Genomic DNA, 13,922 nt, shown 5'->3' on the forward strand with positions numbered 1-13,922 from the left:
GTCAGAACTGTATAGGTCAGTGGTTCCCAAAGTGGGGGGCGCGCCCCCTAGGTGGGGCGTGGAGCTATTGCAGGGGGGGCGCGGAGCTTGAAAGTAAAACGTGCACATGTGTCAATATTAGGGATGCACCGATTCCGATATTAATATCTGAAAAAATTCTAGATCGGGTATCGGGGACAATGTGACCAATCCATAAAAACAGATCTGTTCAGTCTAATTCTATGCTTGTATTGCTTACTTTTCGGAGTTAGTTCAACCTTAATACTCGCGCTGGTGGTATTCCACTTAGTCCATTTATTTGCTGGTTGACCAAAATAAACCTAGGCTCCAGCAATACTTCACTGTTCATACATGAACTGGTGAGTTGTCCAAAGCTCATTTAACCCGTTACTTACAGAAATAAATTAAAGAGCAGTGGTCTGACTCGGTCTACGGCAGAAAGCTAAAAAAACAATATTCCATACGCGCGCTCAACTCGCTCCCTTAAAGATAAAAATTAAATGTATGCATGTTGCCTCCAAATTGGTATGCTGTTTTAAATCTTAAACACGGTGATTATTGTTGCAGTCAAAGTTTAAAATGCAGTACAATTAAAAAACAAACCAGATACAGTCGCGCTGCTGCCTGTTGGTTTAGCTGCTTGTGCCCCTGTGGGTGTTTCTGCCTCTACCATTAATGAGTTCACATGGTGTCTGAGAGTGTTGATAACGAAGTAACAGCAGGCTGACAGGTAGCACACACATCACACGTATTTATAAAGGCAGCATGTATGAGCACAATTATTGTTTCAGTGTTGCCCAGTGATTTGTCCCGTCTCACCAATCATGTTACATAATCTGGTGTAGCTAACGATATTACACAAATGAGGATTTAGTAGTCAGACATTCATGTTATAGTGTTAGGCACTCAGCATCCCACAATACATCGTTATACACACATACTTTGTGTGTTTTGCCAGACGTTTAAAGTACGGCGCGACCTTCAAAAGTGTTGTCAGGTTTATGATAAGCAGAGGCGGTCTTTGCATAGAGGCATTGCTAGGCAATTGCCTTGGGCCCCTCCCACTGCAGCCCACTGTAGGGCCCTCCTGACTAACTAACTTATTTCTCGCATATTAATGTTGATTGGCCCCCTAGCTAAATTCACCTTGAGCCCCCAAATTGCTAAGTCCGTCACTGATGATAAGTACCCTAAAGCAATATTTAGAGTCTCATTAAACCGCTCGATGCATAAAAATTCTTAACAAGGTTATCACCCTGCCTATTCATAAATTAATGTGTGAATCTGTGAATTGACATGATTTGTACCATTCTGGTAATCTGACTAAAAAATCCGGTGAATCTGTACACACGAGCACGAAACTCTACAGTCGGACCTACGGAGCCCCTAAGGCAGCGTTTCTCAAAGTGTGGGGCGCATGGGTATTGCAGGTGGGGCGCAAGCAATTGGAAGAAACGAACCTTTTTAAGCCTGTCGTTTTAATGCCGTTTTAATGTCGTTTAATGCCTGTTCGTTTTGCATAAACCCCGGATGTTTAAAATGTCTGCGGAACAGTGTGAACCAGGGCTAGATTCGGCCCTTTAATGAATTTGTATGGGCCCGCCCCCGGTCAACAAATCACGATCGCCACCCCCCCCCCCCCATTTGTATTTTATTACCATTTTGTTTGGGTGATATTGGACAGGTGGGGCGTGGAATTTTCCCTTCTTCTGAAGTGGGGAATGATAGAAAAAGTTTGAGAACCACTGCCCTAAGGTGACATCATGTTAAAAATATAATAACACGTGGCCACGCCTTATTAACGTGTGTGAACGACTTGCGTGCGAACGACTTATTAACGCGTGCGAACGACTTATTAACGCATGCAAACGACTTATTAACGTGTGCGAACGACTTATTAACGCGTGTGAACGACTTATTAACACATGCGAACGACTTACTAACGCGTGCGAACGAGATAATTAAGTATTACTTTATATAAAGCCAGGTTTACCTTCTTTGGCCAGTCAGTTGCACATCCCCTCCTTGGCAGTCAGTTCGCAACATCCCTGGGAGCTGCTTGCTTTGCTGTGAAAAAAAACTTTGTTGCCGCGCGTGAAAGGCGACATTAGTATCTCATTCCCACGCCTTAATGATCTCGTTCCCACGCGTTACTTATCTCGTTCCCACGCCTTAAATATCTCGTTCCCACGCGTTAATTAGTCGTTCCCACGGGTTAATAAGTTGTGGCCACGTGTTATTATTTTTTTTACACGATGTCACCTTACGGGCTCCGGACCCATTCGTAACTTACCATTCGCAGGGCCGGCCCTTCCATTAGGCGACATAGGCATCCCTCGTCATTCCCTTGTCATCTCAAGACTGGACTACTGCAACTCCCTACTGGCTGGTCTTCCTATGCATGCCATCAAACCCCTGCAACTGATCCAGAACGCTGCAGCTCGGCTGGTCTTCAACCTTCCCAAGTTCAGCCATGTCACTCCCTTGCTGTGCTCGCTCCACTGGCTTCCGGTAGCTGCCCGCATCAAATATAAAACCCTGGTGCTGGCCTACAAAGCAAAGAATGGTCCAGCTCCTCCTTACTTGATGGCCATGGTAAAACCCAGATGCATACCTAGAGCCCTCCGCGCCTCAAGTATGTCTCGTCTTGACCCTCCATCATCCAGGACACATGGGAGACAAGCATCCAGACTTTTCTCTGTCCTGGCTCCAAGGTGGTGAAATGAACTTCCCTTGTGTGTCCGAACATCGGAGTCACTTGCTGTCTTCAGACGCCGACTGAAGACCCACCTCTTTCAAGTGCACTTTGCATAATTATGCTTCGTCTATTGTGCTTTATCGTCTCTTTCCTCAGGTGTTTGTTACAGGTATTGCTTACTGTCTTTTTCTCAGGTATTGTGCATAATTGGGTTATACACTGTAAAACATTTCAAGTTGGTTAAACTCAGCAACATGAGTTCCCCTGCTGCCTTAAAAAGCTGAGTAAACTCAACTTGAAGGAAACCTTTGTTACAACTCAAGATGTTAAGTTAAACAAGTTGTTCAAATACTGATTCATTGTTTCAACTTGAATTAAAACACTGAAATTAAAACAACTTACTGTGTTTAATTTATCCATTTTAAAAATTATCTCTTTAGTTAAATAAACTTGCAATTCCTGACTGGTTTTAACACATAGTTTCAAGTTATTAAAACTTCAGCAATATTCACATAACTTATTATTTTAAGTTAACCATGCTTATGTTTTTAAGTTATTTCTAATATTGTTGTTACTTAATGTTACTTAAGCTTTAACCTTGGCTGTTAGTACATCTTTAGTTAAAATAAAAAAATAAATAAATAAGGACCCAAAATAAACTGAAGGGAAAATGCGATTTGCATGTTCATTTCAATTGTTTATTAGCTCCTTCTTAAACAATAAAGAGAGGGTCATACAGTCACTCAACATTTTAGTTGTTCTTTTACATACGCTGTTCAAACCCGGTCATCACTCTTCATGACATGAACACGGTGAGCCTAACAGTGCTAAAATAAATACAAGTGACAGTACGGAACAAACACGTATGGTATGACCAAAACAAACCACATAATAACATAATCCATCACATTTAACCAAACATTTACTCTTTTAGCGTACCGCTTCGTGCCGCAAGTGCTCATGGGAGGTAGCGTACTCCATGCTCCACCCCTATACACCAGTGGCAACGCCACGATAGTTTAATTATTAAGAGTCTAAAGAGTAAAGACAAATTCTTCAACACCAACAGATAAATAGAGTGTTGCAATGCACGACATATGTTAGGAGCAATTTTGCAGGTTTTGAACAATGAAAACCGCTGTCGCTGCTGTGTGGTTCCGTTGTAAATGCTACTCCAGCTTGCCAAATTCCACTTGGTGAATCACGCTGCATTTAGATTGCCGTCTGGAGTCAGGCGTGTCCCTCCGCCGCTGAAAGTACTTCTCTATAGTTGATGATTTGTCGCTCCTTGTTAATATTAATTGCTATGCCGCTGTAATAGCAATTGGTTAGCCCAATGCTCCCATGGTTTTAAAGTTGTAAAAACTATTCCAATATTTTCTAAATTCTAAAATGGTGCCTACATCTCTGCATATTCAAATCTTCCAACTTTCCTTTTTTAACCAATAACTTACAAACATAAGTTAAATAAACTTGGGCAATTCTGAAAAACTCACCAGAAGTTAAGACAACGTGGTATTTTAAGTTATTTTTATTTAAGACGAAGGAACTTGAGTTGAATATCCTAAACTTACCATGGCAATTGGAACTGAAAAGAAGAAGTGAGTTCACATAACATAATGTGGCTGTAATGTTTTACAGTGTAGGAATTGTTTACTGTCTTTTTCCTCAGGTGATGTGTATATTCAGGTATAATTGTTAGGTATCATTTGACTTTCGTCTAGTGGTTTTTCCAGCTTAGAGTACCTTGTGTTCAGGGCTATCTATTCTACCTTGGAGATTCCAAGCAACTACGTAGCACTTTTTTGTAAGTTCTCTGGATAAGAGCGTCTGCTAAATGCCATAAATGTAAATAGGCAAATGCTAGGGGCGCCGTCTGTCCAGGGGGGCGCTCGCGTGCATGCGTTTTTTTTGTTTTTTTTTTTAACAAATGAACAATTAATAAATGTGAAAACAAGCAAAGTCCACATAATCATAATTTCATTGTTTAATAATATTAGTCAAATTAATAATTCTTATAATAACAACACACAACACCAGTGGCGTGCACAGACATTTTGGGGGGCAAGTGCTCGGGGGGGTGGGGGGGGTGGTGAAGGGCACTTTTTAGCGCACATGGAACACTTCATTATAAAAAAATTACAAGCGTAAGGTTACGTAAGGTTTCCGAAACAGGAAGACGCGGCCTAAGACACAGCACACGTTCCAATTAGATGAGTTTATCCGTTAAACCTCTACATATCAACTACCATTGCAATCGCGCTAATATATTCCTCTTGATCAGCAGGTGGCGTAAGTCTTCCTTAGTTTAGATATTCAACATCTTACAAGCTAGGCAGTTTGCTGCCTCTTCAACGGACTCATTGGCAAGATTAGTGAATGTCAGTAAGTAGGCGTTTCACATACAACCGCACAGACAGATGAAAGGGTTTGTTAAGAATACAGGCCTTCCTTCCTTATGCCTTCCACTCTAGACAGAGGTAAGAAGCATTGTATTGAGACCACAGCCAGCATATACAGCCTACAGCCGAGACAAACACCTTCTCTGAGAGAGACGTCTCAGGTCTCAGTTTCAGTACAGCTGTGCACAGGCGGAACAACTGGCACACTGAGCTGAGAAAAATGTGCAGTTTGAAAAAGCAAAGCCACTATAAGGTTGCATAGGGCAGTGTCTGCGACACATGAACAGCATGTGTGTGTCAGCACAACAGGAGATGAATCAGAAAGTCCAATCTGTAAGAGGGTAAGCAAAATTAGTAATGACTGGGGATCCTATATCACACGTTGTGTTTTTACCTTTTCTAAAACCTGATTGACCTATTTAGCAAATTAAGATCATTGTGGGTGGGGCTGAGGAAAAAAGTGTTTTAAAATGGAGAAAAAAAATGTGCATGGCATAAGAACCCCAAGAATGGAACCTGGAACCGTTTGCTTATTTTATGACAATAGATTTTGCATACAGAACATGGATAGGCTATCACTGACATTAAAATAATGCTCAAGTTATACATAATCCTGAAACATGTATATCTGTCTAACTTGTCAACAAACCCCTTAACTTTTGTTAGTCAAAACCAGTGAACATCTGAACTTAACTGCAGAGACTCCATCCCAGTCACTGAGACCCCATGTCATGCATATTTTAGTGCTTTTCCTCATTTATAATACCAGATTCAGCTCAATAACTAAGTAAAAAACTGTCATATTGGAGGAACACAAAAAAACTGCAAAGTATAGTGTTGACAGGACTGACACTGGGGACTCTGTTTTGCCAATATATTCATTCCTAGAGCAGTGTCTCTTAATCCTACTTGTGGTAATTCACATAGCTCAACACACATTATCCACTTCACTAATGACTTAATAAACCGTTGGTTTGATAAGCAGTTGGAGCTAGATCATGTACATTCAATACTTGGCGTGTTGAATCGTGGAATATTTAAAACTGTGTGGAGCAGTTAGAAACAGGACTGAGAAACACTGCCATAGAGTTTCAAGCTCAGCTCCAGGATACCAACAGCTCAATGTTATTCCAATTTTAGAACAATACAGTTATATAAAATTAAAAATAATTTAATGCTAAACTTTGCAAGACTGTGGACACAGGACTGAAATGTGAAACCCCTGCTTTAGCCCTACACTTCCTCCTCCCTACTCGTAAACTGTGTGGTGACTCCTTCTTCATGGACCTGTAGCACAAGGCTCTCACACTGACCTCCCCTGACAGCCGGTCCCTATTCGACACTGAATACAAAATAACATTTTAAACAACTGCACAGTTAGCACATTAGACAGCTATATATCTAACCCTGGATAGTAGACTGTAAACACATTAGCAATATTTTCATGCTGTTGAGATGTGTTAGCAATTCTGACCATTATAACAGGGTGAAGATATCAAGCGTTATTTTAATGCAATGCATGCCTAGTGTCACGCTACGGTCCCCGAACCCTTCCTTTGGGGCGTGTGTTAACGTTGTCTGCGTCTGTGTACCTCCGTGGGTGCGGGTGCGTCTTGTCATTATCCGTCTCACCTGTGGCTCGTCTCGTCATCACGTGGGGTTGATGTGGTCTGTCTATTTAATGTGCGTTCGCGCAGTGTCTTGTGCTCGTCGTTGTCTAATGTTTGAGTCTACACGTTACGTGTGTAAGTGTCTGTTTAGCGTGCGCTATTGCGCAATACCTGTATGCATTAAAACGTGTCGTTGTGCCTGTGAAGCTGGATTTGTGTCTCGTCCTTCGCCTCGCACCCAACGTCACAGAACGACGAGCCGTCAGAGACACAACAAGCCATGCCAGGCTACACCACCCGGCCAAAGAAGGGCAAGAAGCCCAGCAAGCGCCGCCATGCCTCTGCTCCTGCCCAACACCGCGCGGCCACCGTTACTCCCGAACTTATGGAGCAGGACCCTTTATGCAGCATCATGCTGCTCCGGGCTCGGGAGGCCAGCACTGGGGAACTGGCGGAGTATTTCCGCCAGACCGCGGTGCGGATGTGGAGGGAGCGACACCCCTCTCCCACCAGAGACCTCTCGCCCCTGAGGGTCGGCTCCCTCGAACTCTGCTCCACAGAGAAGACCCCTGAGAGCGAGTTCGAGGGGGAGGAATCGGAGGGCGAGGAGGAAGAGGAGGATCAGGCTCCCTCGGTTTGTTCCGCCTCCACCGTGGACTACGGCGAGGAGGAGGATTACCCTCCCTCCGTGTGCTACGCCCCCACAGTGGATTATGGTGGGGGAGAGGGGAACGAGGACGACGATTACCCTCCGTTCGAGTGCAACGCACCTGCCGTGGGCTACGGTGAGGAAGAGGAGGAGGAAGACGATGATTACCCTCCGTCAGAACGCTCCTTCCCCGCTGTGGGCTACGATGAGGAGGTGGAGGAGTTCGAGTCGGAGGAGGAAGGCAGTCCGCCTCCCTCTGAGTGTTCCGCTGGGACTGTGAAGGGGAGGTGGACACCAGAGACGGTCCCATCCTCCGATCGTTACGGTGGAGAGAGGATGGACTGCTCCCGGGGTGGCAGCCCGGAGCAGTCCATGGAGTGGGACCAAGGAGAAGAGGAGGAGATGGAGACTGCAGGGGATCTCCCAGGCGGTCCGCTCGGGGCGTCTACCGGCCGCGCTGCACCCGGCGCCTACGCCGGCCGCGCTGCACCCGGCACGTCCGCCGGTCGCGCTGCACCCGGCACGTCCGCCGGTCGCGCTGCACCCGGCAAGTCCGCCGGTCGCGCTGCACCCCGCGGAGGGTCTGCTGCGAAGACCGGAGGAGGACCGTCCGCTGCAGCACCGGCAGCTCCCGATCTCTCTCCCCTTATCGCTCTACTCCTGGCGCGTAGTCTGGCGCCTGTTTCATGTTTGTGTATGCCAGTGTTCGTAAGTCTTCCCATTTGTGTGCCTAACCCGTTTTTCCCTTTCGTGCCACTATGTGTAAGTGTACCTGTGTGTGTGTTTGTGAATGTCCCGTTAAATGTGTCTAACGTGTTTTCCCCCGTCTTCCCAGGGAGGGTGTTCTAGACTGTGCGTGGCGGACTCTCCGCCGAGGGCGTTCATCTCCCAGACGCAGGACTGGGCGCTTCAGATCCGCCCATCGACGTGGGTTCGGGGCACTCAGTCCTGTTGGCACCCCGGGACGGGTAGTGCCCTTGGTGGGGGCGTCTGTCACGCTACGGTCCCCGAACCCTTCCTTTGGGGCGTGTGTTAACGTTGTCTGCGTCTATTCGTCTGCGTCTGTGTACCTCCGTGGGTGCGGGTGCGTCTTGTCATTATCCGTCTCACCTGTGGCTCGTCTCGTCATCACGTGGGGTTGATGTGGTCTGTCTATTTAATGTGCGTTCGCGCAGTGTCTTGTGCTCGTCGTTGTCTAATGTTCGAGTCTACACGTTACGTGTGTAAGTGTCTGTTTAGCGTGCGCTATTGCGCAATACCTGTATGCATTAAAACGTGTCGTTGTGCCTGTGAAGCTAGATTTGTGTCTCGTCCTTCGCCTCGCACCCAACGTCACACCTAGAAGTTAATATCATGAACAACAGCCAAGTTGCAGGTTCAACATACGAATCCACTTGTCAAAAGGACAAACTAGCGCAGCTAACACTAATGTAGTTATTCTTGCTAGCATTAGCTAACTAGCTTATTTCATGGGCCAACCTAAAATATGAGATTAAATGTTCCTTACCTTCGTAGTTGTGTAGCCTATGTATGACGAGCCATAAATTTTCTTGCTTTAGATCCAGGTTCTGAACCGATCGCAAATACAGGCCATCTAATCTGTATTTTTCCTATACTGAAACAAACTGCGTGCGCTACATAAGCAATGTCTTTAGTTTCATTCATGCTCCAACCCCCCCCCCCCCCCCCCCCCCCCCCCAGAGTTGTAAGGAAAATGCTTTATTCAGTTTGGTTTGGTTTAAAAAAAAAAGTGCGAATTTGGGAGCGGGATAGTACCACCCTTTGTGCAGTATGGTGGAAAAAAGCCAAGTTGACAAATTGCAAACGTTTGTGACGGACGAGCAGAGTAAACGTGGCGAACTCGCAGAGGCTCGATGAAGGAGAACTAACGGAGGCGCGTAACGGCAGAGTTCATCGCTTTTAAAAGTAGGTGAGTTGAAGGAGGAAAAATGAAGGAAAGTTGTTGAGCTCTGCTGTGAAGTTAAAAGGGCAAAATGGAAATTTGTGAGTTATTATAAAAATGGTAATTTGTTAAAGATTTACTGTCCTTTGTACAAGGAATGCGAGTGTGTAAAAGCGTAAGCATGAAGTTGAAAGGAAAGCAATTAGTAGTAAATAAAAGGATGGTTTTGCAGTAGGTCTGGACCCCGGCTTTTTTCAACTGCCGACGTTGGCGCTGGAGTAACTTATTACGCTTATACTTTACCTGGCGGTCCGGCGTGTACACGGCAGCGTCAAGGTCAGATTACGAACCCCCCACTGAGTGGGCAATCGGTTCGTAGCGCAACGTGCTATCCACTGACCTACGGGAAAACCTCTTCTTACCTTAAAAAAAAAATAAAAAATTATCTTTGAAAAAAAATATATTGATAATAAAATTAAATAATAAATATCACAATAAGATCACTTTTCTTCAGAGATCTCTGTATTTTATTTATTTTTAAAAAAAGGTTAAACGAACATTCATCGGTTATGTGCCGATCCTTTCCCACAGTGTCTGATATCTGTATTTCTCTTTCTGTAATTTCCAGGAGAGCCTGGGACCCGACGATGTTCCAGGCGATCATCGCGTGGTCGACGTGGCTGACAGTCCAGTGGAGCTGCGTCACCAGGCTTTTGTGACACAGCAGAGGGTAGACGGCATCATTGCTCTGAAATAAATGCTCCGTTTTTTTTTAGTCCGTATCCAGTTAATCAGGCATGAGATTGGGTCCGGACAGGACTGCGTTCGGGTCCGGATCCGGACCGCGGTCCGCCAGTTGACTACCCCTGACCTATACAGTTCTTATGGTCTGTGTTTCCCCAACCCTAATCCTAACCTCAACCCCAACCCTAACCTCAACCCTAGCCATTAATTTTTACCAAACAACTTTATGTAGCTGCTATTCTGTTTGCAGTTGATGCTACCTGCTAAATTTATGAACTAGTATGTTATCTAAAACAATCAGACAGTATTGACATAATCTATAATATTCTTGTCACAATGTGACGTGCGGAGGAGGCAGGCACGATGAATGTAAATGTGGTGCAACATATACTTTTAATGACACCAGAGCCCTATAGAGAGAGAGTCGCAACATCTCCGTTCACTCCAATGGACCAGTTTTTTTTACAGCAATGGCGGATCGTGGAGCCTGTCAATAGTTCCCGGAAGTTAGCAGCAAATACTAGCAGCGCAGTCAAGCTGGAGAAGTGGACCATCTGTGATACACTTTTACAGGTTAGTACGCTTAAAAAATCTGATTGTGTATTATAAGGACATCTGAATCAAATTAACATGTGGATTCAAATGTGCATTAAAGCATTTTAGTGAATTATCCACCTCTTAATAAGCAGATTTAGGGAACTAAATCTATGCTAAGACAACGCGAATACGGTTAGCGAGATTTCACATTAACGGCCGACAGCCTATTAATTGTAAATTCCTCTCTTAATGCCATTTCACCTAAACGCGATGTTTTTGCGGGGTAGCTAAGTATTGGTTAAATATAACATTTGAGTGTGATTGTAGAGTGTGTTGGGTCGAGGAGGTGAAATGAGGATATCCATTTTGGAGTACCAACTAACGTTTTATTTCCTTTTATTTATTTATCCTTTTATTTTATTTTCCTTTTTATTTTAACGTATTTCCTCAGTTTTTGAAACTGCTGGATATAAGACATATACTATTTAGTGTAATTAAGTTTTAAATATTCTATCACTTAAAGAAATAATATAATTATTAGGAGTTCATATTTATTTTACCTGTGTCAACACTATAGCTGTGATCAGCAGCTATGGGCCCTGTCTTTACAGGTCCAGTGGTGCATTGTAGTGCAGGGGGCTTCCTCTTTCTGAGTGCGGGGCGATGCACAAAAATGGTGGCAACAGCATCTGCTCTCAGCCTAGTCTTGCCCTGTTTGCTTTTGATGAACTGGTCTGCCTCAAAATGTGCCTGCAGAGTGATGCGAGTTTACTCCTCACACATGACAACTCAATTTTGTCTACCCATATACATATCCCATAGTGGGTGAATACACAGTATTAGAGAACACTTACTGGATACATATACACTCATTACACATATAAAAAACAACCAAGGATGTGCAACAAATTCAAATTCATATCACATCAATACTCATAATAATCATTTTCTCCTGTCTTTCTCTCCTCTCTCTCTTTAAGCCAAAGAGCCATAGGGGATTCAATGGAGCCTGCAACTAGATAGCACCCTCACCCTGCACCCGAGTCTGTCTGGAGTCTTTGATTTTTTTTTGTTCACTATTCAGTATTTGAATAAATCAGGCATTAAGCTTTCCAATAGTGTGTTTATTGTGAAAAGTGCAAATGCAGTGTTTGATGATTACCTCACATATATATTTGCTGTAGTAATCTTTAGTGAGGGTAAGATAGCTCCTGCTTAGTTGAGCCAACCATTTTTTTCTCCTCTCAGTATCAGTGGGGATACCAGAGCCGGAGTGGCTAATCGGGAGATTCGGAAGGATTCCCGATGGGCCGGCTCAAGTCAATCTCTAGTTTGGGCCGATTAGGAGGGAAAAATAATTTTGGGCCAGATTTTGACATGAATTTTCCGGGCTGAAAAAGTGGCCCACTCCGGCCCTGGGGGAAACCATACATTTTTGCTCCTTTCTCTGATCGATTGGAGCATCCCCATGCAGCACAGCAAACCATGGTGGACACTACACAAACACAGGGTACCCGCGGGTCCTTAAAAAAATGTCTTTAAATGTCTGGAATTTTATGAGGGGAGGCATTAAATTATTATAAGTGTGTGTTGTTCAGTTGTTCTGGCGCGATGTGAACTTTGCCGAATCTAGCGCTAATGCAGAAAATAACCGCTCCAGGGTCCTAGTGCTAGATTCCTATCGTTGGAGTATACAGCCTCAACAACGTCAACAATTCTCGTTCGCCACCCCCCCCCCCCCCCCCCCCCCCCCCCCCGTCAACGATGTGGAACACACCTGCATCCCCGGTAATAGTATTATTTTTTCTTGTGAGAGGTATTAAAAAGGTCTTAAAAGTCATTGAATTTGAGATTTAAAAATGTGCAGATACCCTGCAAACAACACGGAGGAAAGGACACAGAAAAACTGCTTGACATGATACTTATATTTGAGATTATTAGAGAATTATTTAATGAATTAATTGCTGTAAATAAGTGTATTAAAAAGACAAGATATATATAATTGTATCAATGTATTTGAATATGTCATATACTGTCTGGATGTAATGTGTTTTAATGTATTTTAAAGCAAGTATTTTATTATTAAGTGTTTTAATGCTTTTAAAGCATATTTCTGCACAATGAAGTCAAAGAAAAATTTCCTTCTGTCAGAAAATGTACATTAGTCCTTTAGATTACTTAGGTCCCCAATACCATGGGGACCATCCTCAAATCGCAGTTCTGTATCTGTGTTTATGCGCTCAAATTGAACTTCCTGGAACTATCTGAAGCCTCCGTGAATCACGTGACTATCAAGCGTTTTGAACTTTCGTTGTCGCCGCGACTCTCTCTCTATATGGCTCTGAATGACACTAAACACAGCTTCAGCGCGGTAGCGCAAGCACATAGAAGCGACACACACAAGCACGAAGCTTTAGACAAAGACGAGCACGAGACATTGCGCAAACGCACATTAAATAGGTGTTGAACACATTCCCCAGTGATCACGAGACAAGGCACAGGTGAGACTATGAACACGCTCACAAACAACCCACACCCACGGAACTACAAACATGGACATAACTGCACGCAGACGACATAACGACACGCCCACAGGGAAGGGTCCGGAGCTGTCACCGTGACACACCGGAGGTTTAAAAATATCCAAAAAGTATAAAATGGGAACACAACTGTGAAACCTTATACACACATATAACTATACACACATATAATTGGAAAACAAAGATGTTTTTAATGAGAGAGGCTGCTTATTTATTTTTTATTCAATTGTATTAATTTGTACCTAAAACTTTAGTCAGTTGGTTGTCCTTGTAAATACATTGTAAAGGGTAATTTGTATACTAACCAATATGTGGAACACCTTCAAATGTGTTATGAGTGTTTTTGAATGTAACTTAGCTTAAGTCTGTGTAAATCAGTATTAGTGTAATATAATGAAATGTAATTCAGTTATGAAGGTTGTACACTCAACGCATTGTTCTTCCAGACTTCCAAGATACACCTTCTTCCAAGATACATAAAATTTTACACACACAAAATTAGAAGCTTGAAGATTGTGCAAAGGCCAACAAGAACGCAGAAAATGTCCAACCTCTATTATACGAACATCAAACGTCAGTTAAAAGCCTGACAAAAGACTAACAGCAAAGTTCTCAAAAACACAAAGTGCAATAACATTAAAAGAGGTAGTGCAATAGTGGACAAGCCAAAGGCTGAAGTGCATGTTGAAGCCTCAGGGAACTCTACTACACTGGAACACCGCAGGAACATGAGCAAAGCGACGCCAGTGCTGATGGTTCATGTTCTTCCACTCTCTCAGCGACACCAATCTGTCTCTGTGGTGCTGGAAGTTTCTTAGTAAAGAAAAGAAAACATTACC

This window comes from Brachyhypopomus gauderio, chromosome 15 (genome assembly GCF_052324685.1).
Source record: "Brachyhypopomus gauderio isolate BG-103 chromosome 15, BGAUD_0.2, whole genome shotgun sequence".
In the NCBI taxonomy this organism is placed as follows: domain Eukaryota; kingdom Metazoa; phylum Chordata; class Actinopteri; order Gymnotiformes; family Hypopomidae; genus Brachyhypopomus; species Brachyhypopomus gauderio.